Source organism: Balaenoptera musculus, chromosome 14 (genome assembly GCF_009873245.2).
Source record: "Balaenoptera musculus isolate JJ_BM4_2016_0621 chromosome 14, mBalMus1.pri.v3, whole genome shotgun sequence".
Lineage (NCBI taxonomy): Eukaryota > Metazoa > Chordata > Mammalia > Artiodactyla > Balaenopteridae > Balaenoptera > Balaenoptera musculus.
Genome location: NC_045798.1, coordinates 87567200 through 87582349, shown reverse-complemented (window position 1 = coordinate 87582349; position 15150 = coordinate 87567200).

The following is a 15150-nucleotide window of genomic DNA, read 5'->3' as shown; positions in this document are numbered from 1 at the left end:
GCAAAAAAAAAAAAAAAAAAAAAAAAAAGTGGGGGGGCATGCAAAATGGTCAAAATCAACTTCTTCAGAACTCCAGAAATTAACCAAGGGCTTGCAACAATCTGAGAGGCATGTATTAAAGAAAAACGACTGAGACTCAGTTAGAATGATGGGGTTTGTGGTAGAACATGTCCTCCTCCTGTAAATCTCCTGAGTCCCATAGTAGCCTTGAACACCAGAAGCCATGCAACCATGGTTGCTGTGGAAACCAGCAGCCTGGTAGCTATCAAAGGAGACCAAGCAGGTTTGGAATTCATTGCCACTACTCACCTGCCCCACAGCTCCCTGGAAAAGCCCCGTGAACACATTGTTACCATTTGACTTGACTCAGAGCTCACCCTGCAGGAAAAGCTCTGTCCCCAGGGCATTTGTTGAAAAAACAATGAGCTGTAACTGTTTAATGACATAGTTGCCTAAGGCTGTGATACCATTTGGCGGAAGGAAGATCCTTGGTATGAAATGTCCATGGGGGCTTTGGAAAGCTGTTATATTCTTGGTAAACTACAAGGTCACACACATGTGCAGGGCTGTGTGCACCACCAGGGAAGACCTGAGAGCCACCCAGCCTTTGACCTCTGAATGACCCTGAGTTCATATGCAAGCAGTAAGTGAAGGCTAAGACAAGCCCCTCCAGACAAGCCCCTCCACAGCCTGAGCCTTGAAATCATGCCCCAACCTGTGCAGAGCTCCTTGTCAAACGGTGGAACCTTACGGTTTAAGGCACCTAAAGAAACCTTACCAATTATTAACTGACTACTAAGCTAACTGAACAGACACTCCATTGGCCACACACTAAAAGGGATACAGATTTTAAAGAATTAGCCCAGGAATCACTATGCAAACAAAGAAAAGCAAAACAACAAAAACTGTGTGTGTGTGCATTCTAATTTTTACAGTTGTTATATAACATTATGTAAAATATCCACTTTTTTTTTAAGATTTATTTCTCATTTATTTATTTTATTTTATTTATTTTTGGCTGTGTCGGGTCTTAGTGGCGGGGTGCGGGATCTTTGTTGAGGCATGTGGGCTCTTTGTTTCAGCGCGTGGGCTTCTCTCTAGTTGTGATGCACAGGCTCCAGGGTGCATGGGCTCTGTAGTTGTGGCGCATGGGTTCCACAGTGCGTGGGCTCTGTAGTTTCCAGCATGCAGGCTCTCTAGTTGAGGCGCTCGAGCTCAGAAGTTGTGGTGCGTGGGCTTAGTTGCCCCGCAGCATGTGGGATCTTAGTACCCTGACCAGGGATCAAACCCACGTCCCCTGTATTGTAAGGTGGATTCTTTACCATTGGATCACCAGGGAAGTCCCAAAATATCCACTTTCAACGAAATGTCAGAAGACATGCAAAGATACAGGAAAGTGTGGCCCATATAAAGGAAAAAAAAAAATGGTTCTTGAAGGGTCCCAGATATTGGACTTACTAGGCAAAGATTTTAAATTAGCTATTACAAGTAAGTTCAAAGAACTAAAGGTAATCATGTCTAAAGATTGAAGGAAAGTATGATTAAAGAATTAAAGAAAGTGTATTTGTCTCATTATTAACTTGAAAGTTATTTATATGTTCTGGAGACAAGTACCTCATCAGACATTTGTTTTTAAGTCTTTTCTTCTAGCCTATATGTTTTCTTAATGGTGATTTTTTTTTTATAGTTTCACTTTTTTTATTGGAGTATAATTGCTTTACAATGTTGTGTTAGTTTGTGCTGTACAAGGAAGTGAATCAGCTATATGTATACCTATATCCCCTCCCTCTTGGACCTCCCTCCACCCCTTGATGAGCAGAAGTTTTCAGTTTTGCTGAAGGCTAATTTATCTTGTTTCTCCTCTATAGTTATCACTTTCTAGTGTCCTAGGTACATGCTGCTTCTCAAATTAATTTTTGTGTATTGTGTAAGGCATAAGGTTGAGGGTCCTTATTTTTTTTAACAATTTTTTTTTCCAATTTTTGCAGAACCATTAAAAAAAGACTTTTCTTTTCCCCATTTAATTATTCGAATGTCCTTTTCAAAACTATTTGATTACAGAAGTGTGGGTCTCTTTCGGGAATCTATATATTTTTAAAGAAACCCTTTTTCCTCTCTTATGCCAACACTATACCCTCTTGATTACTGTAGCTTTATAATAATATTTGAAGTCAGGTAGTGTGAGAATCAGGTTTGTTCCTTTTTTTTTTTCAAGATTTTTATTTTTATAACTGTTTGGGTTCTTTGCATTTCTGTATACATTTTAGGAGCAGTTTGTGAATTTCTATTGAAAAACATGGTGAGATTATGATTTGGAATGAACTAAATCTATACATGAATTTGTGGAAAATTGATCTCTTAACGATTCGGAGGATTCTAACTCATGAACATTGCATATCTCTACTTTTTACATATTTCTGGATTTAATTTGCTCAATTGTATTAATAATTTTTGTGTCCATGTGAGATATTAATCTATAATTTTCTTTTCTCATGTCTTTAAAAGTTTTGTTATGATAATTATCTTGGCCTCATAAAATGCTTTGGGAAATGATCTATCCTGTATTTCTGAAAGAGCTTATATAAAATCGGTTTAAATTTTTTTGTAAATATTTGATAGAATGGACTGGTGAAAAAATGTGGGCTTGAGATTTTCTTTATAAGAAGTTTTGATAATTTGAGGTAATAGAATATATACATATATATATGTGTATGCCTCCGATTCCTGGCAAGAGGTCCTAAAACCCTTGTAATTTCCTAAGTGATAAGACCACTAGGAGAATCTTTTATCCTAATATTTGGCCTTTGATCCTGGTTTCTGACACCAAGTTCCTAAATCCTTAGACTAATCTGGGTGATAACAGTGTCTTTGGTTCTAAGGGGGTGAGTCTTGGTGGGCTCCTGGATGGGGGTCGGTCACCAGAAAGACCAATCCGAGATTAGAAGCTTGGAATTTTCAGCCCAGCCCCCCTTTCTCCACAGAGGGGAGAGTGGCTGGAAATGAATCCATGATTGATCGTGCCCACGTGATGAAGCCCACATAAAACCCCCCAAAGTGTGGGATTTGATTAGATTCCAAGAGGGTGAACACGTGGAGGTGGCGAGAGGGTGGCTAGCCCCGGAAGGGAGCAGAAGCTCCGCCCCTTTCCACTTAGCGTCCCTCTGTGTTTCTTCCTTCTGGATGCTCATCCACATCCTTCATCACAGCCTTTTATGAAAAACTGGTAAAAAGCAAGTAAACTGTTTCCAGAGTTCTGTGAGCCACTCTAGCAAATTAATTATACTTTTTATTATCATTCAGTTCAAAATATTTTCTAATTTCCTTCATATTGAGTCTCATTGTTATTTGAAAATGTATTGACATGTGTCACCTGCTGTATTAGTCAAGGTTCTCCAGAGAAACAGGATATTTATATATATATATATATATATATATATATATCTCACATCATGGCTTATAAATGATTTTGGTGAGTCCAAAAATCTGATGGGCGGGGTCGGCAGGCTGGAGAGTGGGGAGGTAACAGGAAAGAGCTAAATCGGACTCCATGTTCGGTCTGTGTCTTTGACTTTAACCTTTGCTTTTCGTTGCTTTTGTTATATAATCATACATAATGGCCTGCCTCAGGGAACCCTGCCCCTCTGCCTGAATATTAAACCAAAGTGCCTTTGTACCTCCCGACCCTGTCCTCCTGGGGATGGATGCAGGAAAGAAGAAATTAACACATCCCCTCCCCAAGACTGGCCATTCCAGGGGACATTTGCAAAACTTATGACCTTTTTACTTTACTTCTTCATCTCCTCCCCATCTCTGTGCTATAAAAGAAACCAGCATCCAAACCCCAATAAGATGGTTTTTCAGAGACGCTAGTCTACCATCTTCTTGGTCTGCCAGCTTTCCGAATAAAGTCGTATTCCTGGCCTCAACACCTCGTCTCTGATTCATTGGCCTGTCGTGCGGCTAGCAGAGCGAGCTTGGACTCGGTAACAAAGAGAGAGCTGTGATTTGAGTCCACAGGCTGTGTGCTCTAGAACCAGGAGGAACTGACGTTGCAGATGAAGTCTGAAGACCATCTGCTAGAGGACTCTCCCGTGCTCGGGAGTGGTCAACCTGTTCTATTCAGGTCTTCAACTGACGGATGAGGCATATACGTGATGGAGGGCACTTTGCTTTACTCAAAGTCCACCAATTTAAATGTAAATCTCAACCAAAAATATCCTCACAGAAACATCCAGAATAAGGTTTGACCAAATATCTGGGCACCATGGCCCAGACAAGTTGACACATAAAATTAGCCATCACACTTGCTTTCCAAAATCAGAGCTTTGCAGTTACTTTACTGACTTTCAATTTAACCACATTGTGGTAACAGAACATGCTCTATGAGATTTTGATCCCTTTAAATGTGCTGAGACGTGTTTTACAGCCCCGCATATGGTGTATCCTGATGAACTATACATGTACAGTTCAAAGAGTGTGCAGTTTATAGTTACTGTGTGGTTGACCATGTTATCTAATTGTGCAATAAATTACTAAGAAAGTGGTGATAAAATCCCCAACTATGATTGTACTTGCATCTATTTTTCCATTTAGTTCTGCCAGTTTTTGCTTCAGGTATTTTGGAGCTCTTTTATTCAGTGTGTGCATATTTATGGTCATTTTGTCTTCCTGATAAATTGATCCTTTTATCGTTATGAAAAGGTATTTTATCCTGATAATACTCCTTGTCTCAAAGTCTATTTTTTTTCTGATATCAATATAGCCATTGCAACTGATTTTGATAATAATATATATTCCATCCTCTTACTTTCAGCTTGTATGTTTATATTTCGTTTTATATTTATGGATATCTCTAGTAGACAGAACAGAGTTGGGTCTTATTTATTTATTTTTTAATCCAGTCTCAGAATCTCTGCCTTTTACTTGGAGTGTTAATCCATTTACATCCAGTGTAATTACTAATATTATGTGGTTTAGGTTTGCTCGTTTGTTTTTGGTTTTCTGAGGCTTTTTTTTCTCTTTATTCCTCCATTTCTGTCTTATTTTGGGTTATATAACTCTTCAGCTGGCTTTTTGACTATAGCACTTTGCATCATTTATTAGTGGTTGTTCTAGAGACTACAATGCATCTTTAATAACATTCTGCTTAGAGTTAATATTATACTATTTTACATAATAAGTAAGAAATGTACAATAGCATAGTTTTCTACACTACACTATTGTTACATATTGTAACTTTGTGCCATAGTTATTATATATTACGACTACATATGTCATTATCCCTATAATACTTGCTATAATATTTGCTTTAAATAGTCACATGTCTCAAATGAATTTAAAAATAAAATTATAACTTTTTATAGTATCATATATCATTTCTAGTGCAATTTTTTCCTTCTGGTGTCATTTATCTTCAGCCTGAAAATTTATTTGGCATTTCCTGTTATGCAGGTATACAGAACAAGAATAAATGCCTTTAAGTTCATTTTTGAAAACTATTTTTGCTTCATAAGCAATTCTTCTACATTGTTTTATACTGAATTAAAATTTCTGGGGAATGTGCCCAGGCATTGTGTTTTTCAGTACCTTAAGTGATTCTAACATACAGCCAGTTTGGGAATCAAAACAAAGAAATATGAAATTAAACCTGAAGGAGGCTTAGTGCCAGGTCACTTGGTTTTTCTGGTCTTGAACAAACATTCACTTTGAGTGATTATAGAAAATAAGATCACACACACACACACACACACACACTTTCTGTAGGAAAGGTCGAGGTAACTAAGTAGAAGTCTCATATAAGAAAAAATGTTAAAATTTTCAGATTCAGATAGAGTAATCCACACTATTATCAATGTGTGGTCCTCCCTGGGGCATAGCTAACTGGTACATTTGCCTGTCAATCAAAGGGCATCATGCCACCCAGGTCCTGGGTTAGGCAGAGAGATAATGACAAGTTATGTGACCTTGAGCAAGTTCTCAGCCCCAGTTTCCCTGTAAAATGGGATCAAAACCGACTAATTTATAAGGTTATTGTGAGAACTAAAGATGGCAAGTAAAGCACGTAGGATATAAGAGACCTCGGAAATGATATATTTTTGCTCTGTACAAAGACTAGGAAGTGAATTAACTTTTCTTCTGTATCTTGACCCCAGATAGAACAGATGTTTTTCTGTAAATAACCTCTCACAGGTGCAATTATTTACACATCTGGCTCTGCTATTTGAAGGATGTGTACACAAACAGTTATTTGTAGGGAAAGGAAATCTACCCTTCATTTCTACAACCCCAGTTTCCTAAGTTTCCTCTCTTAGAGGCTAAGAAAATAGTTTTCACTCTACCTACTTCAAAGATACTTGATCATGGGCTAATGGCATGAAGACTCTTTATGAATGACAGCTGGGTCAATTGTTTTGAGAGTAACCTAAGATAATTTATTTTGTGAGCTGGCTGGGATCATTGCAAAGTTTTCCCATAATAATAAAAGATCTTGAGAAATGAAACAAATAAACAAGTATATGAAAACTATTAGTTAAAGAAGGAGACACAGGAAAATAATTGTGGAAATATTGAGTGTTAGTAAGATTGGGAAATGATAGAACACCCCTCTCTGAGGAGCTTTTGAAAACACTGTACCTTCTTGTACATCTGGGACAGTTGGTCTAGTAGTTGTAGTTTAGCCGTCTTTGGAAAGAGGGATAGGAGAGACCAGATGCATAGCCTGACCAGTTCTGGGAGCATTGAACTCATTTCATTTAATGTGGCTTCAAACTGAAGCCCCAAAGAGGCAGCAGATCCAAGAGGGGAATGCTGAGCTCCAAGCCAGGCGTCCTCAGCTCCTGCAGCCCCCTCACCTCCTCTGCCCCTTTCTCCAATCTCCGGAGAATGCTGTGCTAACAGTGGCTCTTGATAATGAGCCTAAGAAGCCCTTCCGCTCTTTCCAGTGACCCCCAGGCTTCAGGGAGGGGCCTGGAGTGGGCACGTGAGCCAATTCCTGCACAGAAGAGCAAGCTGATGTGGCGCCTGTTTCCCGGTTTACACCAGCCTGGGAGTCAAACTATGGGCGCAGCAGTGAACAGTGGGCTCCGTGCTCGCCTCCACCCGAGGCGCCCAGGCTTCTTCCGGTGGCCCTGGGAGTCAAACTATGGGCACAGCAGTAAAACAGTGGGCTCCGTGCTCGCCTCCACCCGAGGCGCCCAGGCTTCTTCCGGTGGCCCTGGGAGTCTGGGGGGGGGGCGGTGGTGGTGGGCTCTGCTCTGGGGTCTCCACTCCTGGCCGCGCAGTGGTTTTGGTATCAGGCCGATGCAAGTTCACCCACATTTTTGCGTGTGTTAGCACTTCGTTTTTTATTGTGGGATAATATTGTATGGATGGACCATTCATCTGTAGATGGACACTTGTGCTATTTCAGTTTGGCTGTTTTGCATAGAGCTGCTATGAACCTGTGCCAACTTGAATTTTTTGTCCCTATTTTCAGTTCTTTTAAAAGACACAGAAGTTTCTTTAAACCAGTATTTTTAAAGAGTTTTGATTAGTTGTCAACATTAAAAATTATCTGTAAGTCTCTTTCTACATTTTCTTAAAATATTTCCTGGTTTTGGCCAGACTCCGGAGGGGATGTGTTCATTTCTTCTTTCCTGCAGCCATTCACAGGTGGGCCTGGTCAGGATGTTTCCTGTGAGCTAAACAAAGGTATTTTAGCTTAAGGCACAGGCATGGGAGGCAGGGTTCCTGGAGATGGGCCATTATGTATACTTTAAGCCATAGGCAACACTCCTTTAGTGATTAACTTGTAGCTAAAGCAATAGAATACAAAGGTTACAGCAAAGGAAATGATCCAGTGTGGAGTCAGGTTTGCTCTTACCTGTTACACATGGATGTTCAGAGTAGCTTTATTTGTAATAATCCCAAACTGGGACCATCCCAGGTGTCCGTCAGTGGCTAAAGAGTTATGCAAGCTGTGGTCCACCCACACAATGCGACATTATTCAGGAATAAAATGGGATTTTGTTGATGCAACTACCTGCATGAATCTCCAGAGAATTATGTTGAGTCAGACAAGGTAATCCCAAAAGTTACGTACTGTTTGATTTCATTTACATGAATTCTTTTTTTAAATTGAAGTATAGTTACAATGTTGTGTTAATTTCTGCTGTATAGCAAGGTGATTTAGTTATACATACATGTACATTTTTAAATCTTCTTTTCCCTTATGGTTTATCTCAGGATATTGAATGTAGTTCCCTGTGCTATACAGTAGGACCTTGTTGTTTATCCATTCTAGAATAATCGTTTGCATCTGTAATCGTGTGCATCATTTACATAAATTCTTGATGTGATAAAATCAGAGAAATGGAGAGCAGATTAGGGTTTGCCAGGAGTAAAAGAGCGGGTGGGGCTGCAGAAACCTGGTTGTAGATAAAAGGGCCACGACATGGGGGGATGTGGGGACGGACTCGTCCTGTGTCTTGACTGAATCCATGCCAGTATCCTGGTTGAGCTTATTGTACCATCATTTTGTAAGATGTTACCATTGGGGGAAACTGGGTAAAGGGTACGTGGGATCTCTGTAGTATTTCTTACAACTGCATGCAAATTAACAATTATCTCACAATAACAAGCTTAATTAAAAACAACAACAACAGAAGTATGGGTATACAAATTTGTATGATTAGCAATAGAAGGTCCGAGGTTCCTTCTACTTCTGACACACAGAGCTTCTAGCACAGGGAAAGCGGTCTCTCTTCTGCCCAGAGTTCGTTGGCCATTTGGGGACCAACCTTTCTTGTTGCTGATGGACATTTTTGAAACCCAGTCATGGCTGCAGGCACTCAAATGAACACTTATCCCCGATAGGAAATATGGGGCAATGGTTGTGAAGAGACCTCTGTGTTTCTCTAAACTGTTGAGACAATTCACGGGCTTCCCTTCCTCCACAGAACCTGATCTGACCCTCGCAATGGAAGCACGGGGTAGGAACGCACAGCCATCATGGAGCGATTCTAAAGAGACTCGCTCACCTCTAGCCCACCTATGTAAGGCCACGTATAAAAGGCAGTGGGGGAAATTCTAAGCTGTCTCAACAGACGGACCCCAGTGAGGTCAACACATCTATGCAACAAAGTGTGTGACCAGGGAGACTGAGTTCTTCAAGGCTCTAAATATGATTCTGTCACAAGATCAAGAACCTTCCATAGACTTTTGCTTAGTTACTGTTACAACGAGCTGATTACAGGAAATTAAAGGTAATTGGCACATCTATATGACGTAAGGATTCAGCACAATTTAGCTGGTGATGGTTTTGGAAATACAGTATTAACCAGAAATTTAAAAACCCTCAGCTTTTAACAATATTATTTCATTTTATGGAACAACATGGATTTGTTTATGGCCCTTGACCATCCATTGATTTATTTCACAAACATTTATTTGATACTTATTCTCACCCACTATTATCAGGCAAGGCCTTGTATTTTTGCATCTACTTTCATGGAAGCCTTTAATTTTTGGCAAACAGTCATCCCAATATATTGAAACAAGAAAAAAGGGAAAGAAGGTCTCAAAAACATATTCTTTCTCTTCTGTTCATGCTTTCATGATATTTGGCACTAATAGAAATGACCTTTAGGTTCTGCACGAGTAAACATTACAGAATAAAGGGGAAAGATTCCTCAGCTCAGAGCCGGGTTCCCTACACGGAGGGTTTAGATATCTTTGCATTTTTATTTCAATAACTTGCCTCTGATGAGTCCATGTTTACTGTGCCAATAGTTTCATTTTCAAATAAGGTATCTCGTACATGGCAAATCTCAGAAAAGTCTCGTTATTTTCCTGATTATTTTCATTACTTTCACTGTTGCTTTTCTGCTGACATGGAATCAGTTAAATTGTTCTCAAGTCTAGCTTAGACTGAGATGTTTGTGCTGAAAAATATATGCACTGAAAAAGGAATGCTTGCTATGAACCCTTTTGCCCACAATTATATCCTCTTCTTTTTTATGTAAAAGTTTATATTCTGTGCAACAATTTTCTTAGATTTTAATGTTTCATTAATTGAATCCACTCTCCAAAATTTTCATCTACGAATTTTGCTCCTTCTTGGACCAGACTTACTGAAGGTGAAGTGCCATTTTCTCTCCCCCTCCCACAGAACTCGTCATGTAGAGAGGATGCTAATGAGACATGACTGGGGAAGGGTGCACAGGTGTATTATACGGGCTCAGATTGGCAACCCTCTGATACACACAACACAGGCACACACACGCACGCACACACACACACACACACACACACACACACACAGAGCCAGGCTTGATCAAAGACTTCCATTTGGTTGAACTTGGCAATGATTTTGAAATGTTGACAACTGTCAAATTAAGATCACCCAAGCCATTTCACAGGCTCAAATTTGGATGCAGGTCTCAGAACAGAAGGAGAGAGCTACTGGCTACTGCCCAAGTGACTTTATCATTTATCATTGGGTTAGCGATGCTTTATGAAATGGAGCCACACCGAGATGGGGAGTGGAGGGGGTCAGCATCCAACTCTAGAAATCATTTCTTTTCACGTTCACCTTGATTTGAAGGAAGAAAATAGATTTGCCTTTTATCTAAAATGTGCGCTCCCCTTTCTTTCCCCACCAGCCTGGGAGAAGCATCATGTCTTTCAGTGGGCAGGGCAGGGTGGGGAGATGGGGCGAGGCGGGGTTAGTTCTCCAGGTCTCTGAAGTGCTGCATTTCCATATTCGGTCATGGTGATGTATTCTGTTGCTACACATCCCGCTGATGCCCACTTTGCACTGTCCGTCCTAGGTGAAATCTTCATGTGTCTCTTGTCTTCCTCTTGATTTTAAGCCTGTTAAGAGCCATGACTGTGTCCTCTCTATCTTGGTCAGTATTTTTGCACCCAGCACAGCATCTGCCCAGAGCAGGGACTGAATAAGTGATACCAACACATGGAGAAGAACAGATGATTTGGGTGCATGAGAATGAAACGTGATTTTTCTTAAGTGGCCATCTTGACTGGAACTGTAGCAGGACAGAGAAATTCAAATTATTTACTGAAAACGGTTTCTTTGTAACATTAGATTAGTTATCTATCAGCAGATGACTCAGCTGACATTTGAACTGAATCCTTTTAGTTAGAAAAATGAATATTCTGTTTCCAGGAGGGATTCTGGTCAGTGCAGTTATCCCAGACTTCAAGTTGAAGGCCTGGGAACCCCTCTGCACACACAGTAGATGCCGGGAGGGGGCTATCTGGGAAGAAACCAGGCCACGTGCTGCTCAAAGCCCTTCATTCCAGCAAGAGGTTCCAGGTTATCAGTAAATTCATATCCAGGGAGTCGTAGAAATTAAACCCCCAACTAACTTCAGGGTCTGTTGTAAATATGCAAAGCCACTCAGGTCAAAGCTGTAAAGCTCGTCTGACAATACTCCTGATATGCTCCTGCAAACCTCCCAGGCCTCTGAGTTTATGGAAAAAAAAAAAGCAGCAATACCATTTTGGACTGCTTGTGTGTCAAGACCACAGGATGTCAGCTGTGCAAATCGAATGGTAAATTAAACAATAGTTATGAAAACGCCTGGCATGGTAAAACTGGTACAGTCAAGATGAAGTGCTGAAATAATCATCTTTGGAAATAATGAACTCCAATGCGGTGTGTTTGGTAGATCAGATGTAAAAGAGAGTATGTACTCGAAGTGAAGCGGATTCATTTGTATTCAGTATCTTAGTGGGCTTGGAACGTGAGATGCGGTTTCTTTAAAAGAAACACATTATTATACCATTTGCTTTAATTAAATAATGCTTTGTTTTTCTGAGTGTCAATAACTCAAAAATTATCCGGAGCCAGAACTCACTGCTTTAAAAAAAAAATCTCAAAATCATTTTAATAAAATGTGAGTAATGAGTGTACAACTATGATTGAACAGCAAACAAATCATCCCCCCATTTCTAGGGCTTTTGGTGGGAGAGGGGCTGGCAGACCCGGGGATGGTGAGGCTCGGCCAGTGGGAAAGCGGGAAAGTTCCAGTGGGTGCAGGAGGGGGCCCTGGCGGCTGCCCCCCAAGCCCAGCTGCCCCCTCGCCCCTGAGTAATGACACGAAGGCGTCAGGAGCGCTGTCGCCGGCTCCGGCCACAAGGTGTCGCTACACCGCTCGGTGTCCACCGGCGTCACCGCGTGTCCTGCTCCCGGGATCAGCGGTGCCTTTAATTTCTGGGTACAAGGCTCGGCTCTCCGGCATCTTTATTGGAGGTGAGGCACAGGGTGCAGGCGGAGGGCGGGAGAACTCTTCCTGTCTACATCCATGTAAATCGCAGCATCATTTAGGAATTCCGCGGTATGGTACCCTGGAAACGCAGCAGGGGCTGTAACGACGGGCAGTATGAATAGGTGTCAGCAAATAGCGACCTGCACCAAAACGGAGCAAATACACACACCGATCCTGAACTACACGGGTTTGAACAGCACCAGTCCCTTTACAGGAGGATTTGTGTTCAATAAATACAGCACCTGTCTTTTCATTTTACAGATCTTTCCATTAAGTACGCGTGGGGAGAAATCGTGTTCGATTAGAGATCACGCTATGTTGGGATCAAAAGAACTGGGGTTTGAGTCCTGGTTCTGTCCGGTCTGTTTTGGCTTCCTGTGCTCGGGTGAGTCATTTATCATCAATTCCTTTGTTTCAGAGGCAGAGCTGGCAGGACCGGGCAGGGAAGGGAGGGGGTCTGCATCCCCACCGTTATTCAAGGGTCAACTGTACACGTGTGTGGAGAGGCTTTTGGTCCTAAGAGTAGGATTCGACAACTTCTATTACATTTTGGTGAATAAGGTCTATGCAAGTGTGTCTTCCCTGGTGACCTTCAAATGTTAGGGGTGTTTAGGTGGTCAGAGGGTTAGCAAGGGCTGGACGTTTTGTCCCATCAGAGGGTGGCAAATTAGGTGTCAGCATTGCACGTGTACTGGATCTCAATGCAAACATAACCAACACAACGGGGCTCCGAGTCATGCTTCTAAGTGCCAGAACCTTCCCTCCTTTAGACATGCCGCCCAGGCCGGGGCCCCGTGTCTTTGCCCTTCTTCCTGGGGCCTCTCTTCCTCCTTCTCCTCCCCACCCAGCAGGGGAGTCTGGCTCCGGGAATAACAGACATTTTATTCATCTCACCCAAGGAGGACAATTGTTCAAGCCCAGTTTTCCTGGGAAGTGCCCAAGGGCGATTTTGCGGCCCCAGAACTGTGCAGTTCATGGGGACTTGAGTGTGAGACTTGTGGTCCCGGCAGGTGGCCTCCTGGTCTCAGCACAGGGGGCCCCACCCTTGTGATGGAGGCCTTGGCCGCCAGAGACCCGTCTCCTGGTTATTTCCTTCTCTCGGCTGTAAATCACGCTCCCCAGAGCGGCAGGATCTTCTTTCACACTTACAACCAAGCCCGTCTTTTAAACCGATCACCTTGACAGGATAGATAAACTTTTGAGAAAAATGGCTGCAGGCTTATCTGTCTGTCTCCCCAGGGAAGGGGGCCGTAGGGGCTCACACAGTTATATGGCAGGAGGGTAGGACACCAGACAGGGTGTCAGGGTGCAGAATGGTGTCCTTCCAAACGGGGAGCGGTGAGGGAGGTGCTATTAAAATTGTGTACATCGAAAATAATATAACAAAATTACAGAACAACATATATTTTGTGGGTTAAATCTTTAAGCAGTGTATTCTTACTCTGACCAAACTATCAGGGGTTCAAAATCAGTTTCTGCGTAGTTACGTTTTTTCTTTTCTGAAGGTTTGCATGCATTCTGAAGAGACAGTTGTTCAGTGGTGCACCTGGCGCCACATTGCCTCTTAGGAGTGGTTCAGCCCTGATTGGAAGTGGATTGGGGTTCGTTCTGCATGACAGTTATCCAATTTTTTAACACCCTATTGGATATTTTTAGGCCTAATGTACATGTACTTTGATGGAGGAACCCTGACTAGTGAGTATACAGTAAGAGCACAATAAAATACTGAACATACCATCCAGGCAGACCTCGTTTTATTGTGCTCTGCTGTACTGCATTTCACAGGTATTGTGATTTTTTTTTCCAAATTGAAGGTTTGTGGCCGCCCCGCATTCTATCAGCACCATTTTTTTCAGCAACATTTGCTCATTTCATGCCTCTGTGTCACATTTTAGTAATTCTCGTGATATTTTAAACTTTTTCATTATTATTATACTCGTCATGGTGATCTCTGACCAGTGATATTTGCTGTTACTACTATGATTCATTGAAGGCTCAGATGATGGTTAGCATTTTTTAGCAGTAAAGTATTTTTAAATTAAAGTATGCCCTTTTTCTTTAGACATAATGCTATTTCACATTTTAATAGACATTATAAACGTAACTTTTATTTGCACTAGGAACCCCCAAAACTTGTGTGACTGGCTTTATTGTGATACTTGCTTTATTGCATGGTCTGGAACTGAACCCACGACATCTCTGAGGTCTGTCTGTAATAGCACACGGGATTTTTCTTGGCCTCTATGGATTTGGGTGATCAAATACCCCGCGAGTATCTGTCAAGGTCATGGTGGGCCTTGTCTTGTCAGGACGGCCATCCTCACCACGGGCAGCAAGACCCTCGGGCCACTGCTGAGTCGTTCTGTGATTCATTGCTTCACAGAGCTACAGAGTACAGCTGTGGCCTGGAGGTTTCCCCGAAGTATGTACAGTGCAACCAGAAGTGTTAGTGTCCCAGAAGAAGGTGATGCATTGCCACATGGGCCCCTCTTCAGGGCCACCCTTTTCCCAAGGGCAGCGTGATAAAGCCCGTAAGGACTCTAGGTTCTCACGATGGACGGGGACCTCAGTCTTGTATGTTATGTAAATAGTGATGTCCCTCCAAGTCATTCACAACCTTGCACAGCAGGGCCCCAAACTTCCTTTCTATCCCTGTTTCCTGATGGTCCTTCTTGGGGGTTGAATTGTACCTGCCAAAAAGATTTGTTGAAGTTCTGATTCCCTATGAACGTGACCTTGTTTGGAAATAGGGTCTTTGCAGACGTAATCCGGTTGAGGCCATAACTGAGTAGGGTGGGCCCTAATGCTTCTAAGAAAAAGACAGTTTGGGCAGAGACACGCAGAGGGAGGGTGGCCATGGAAGGCAGAGGCAGAGGCTGGA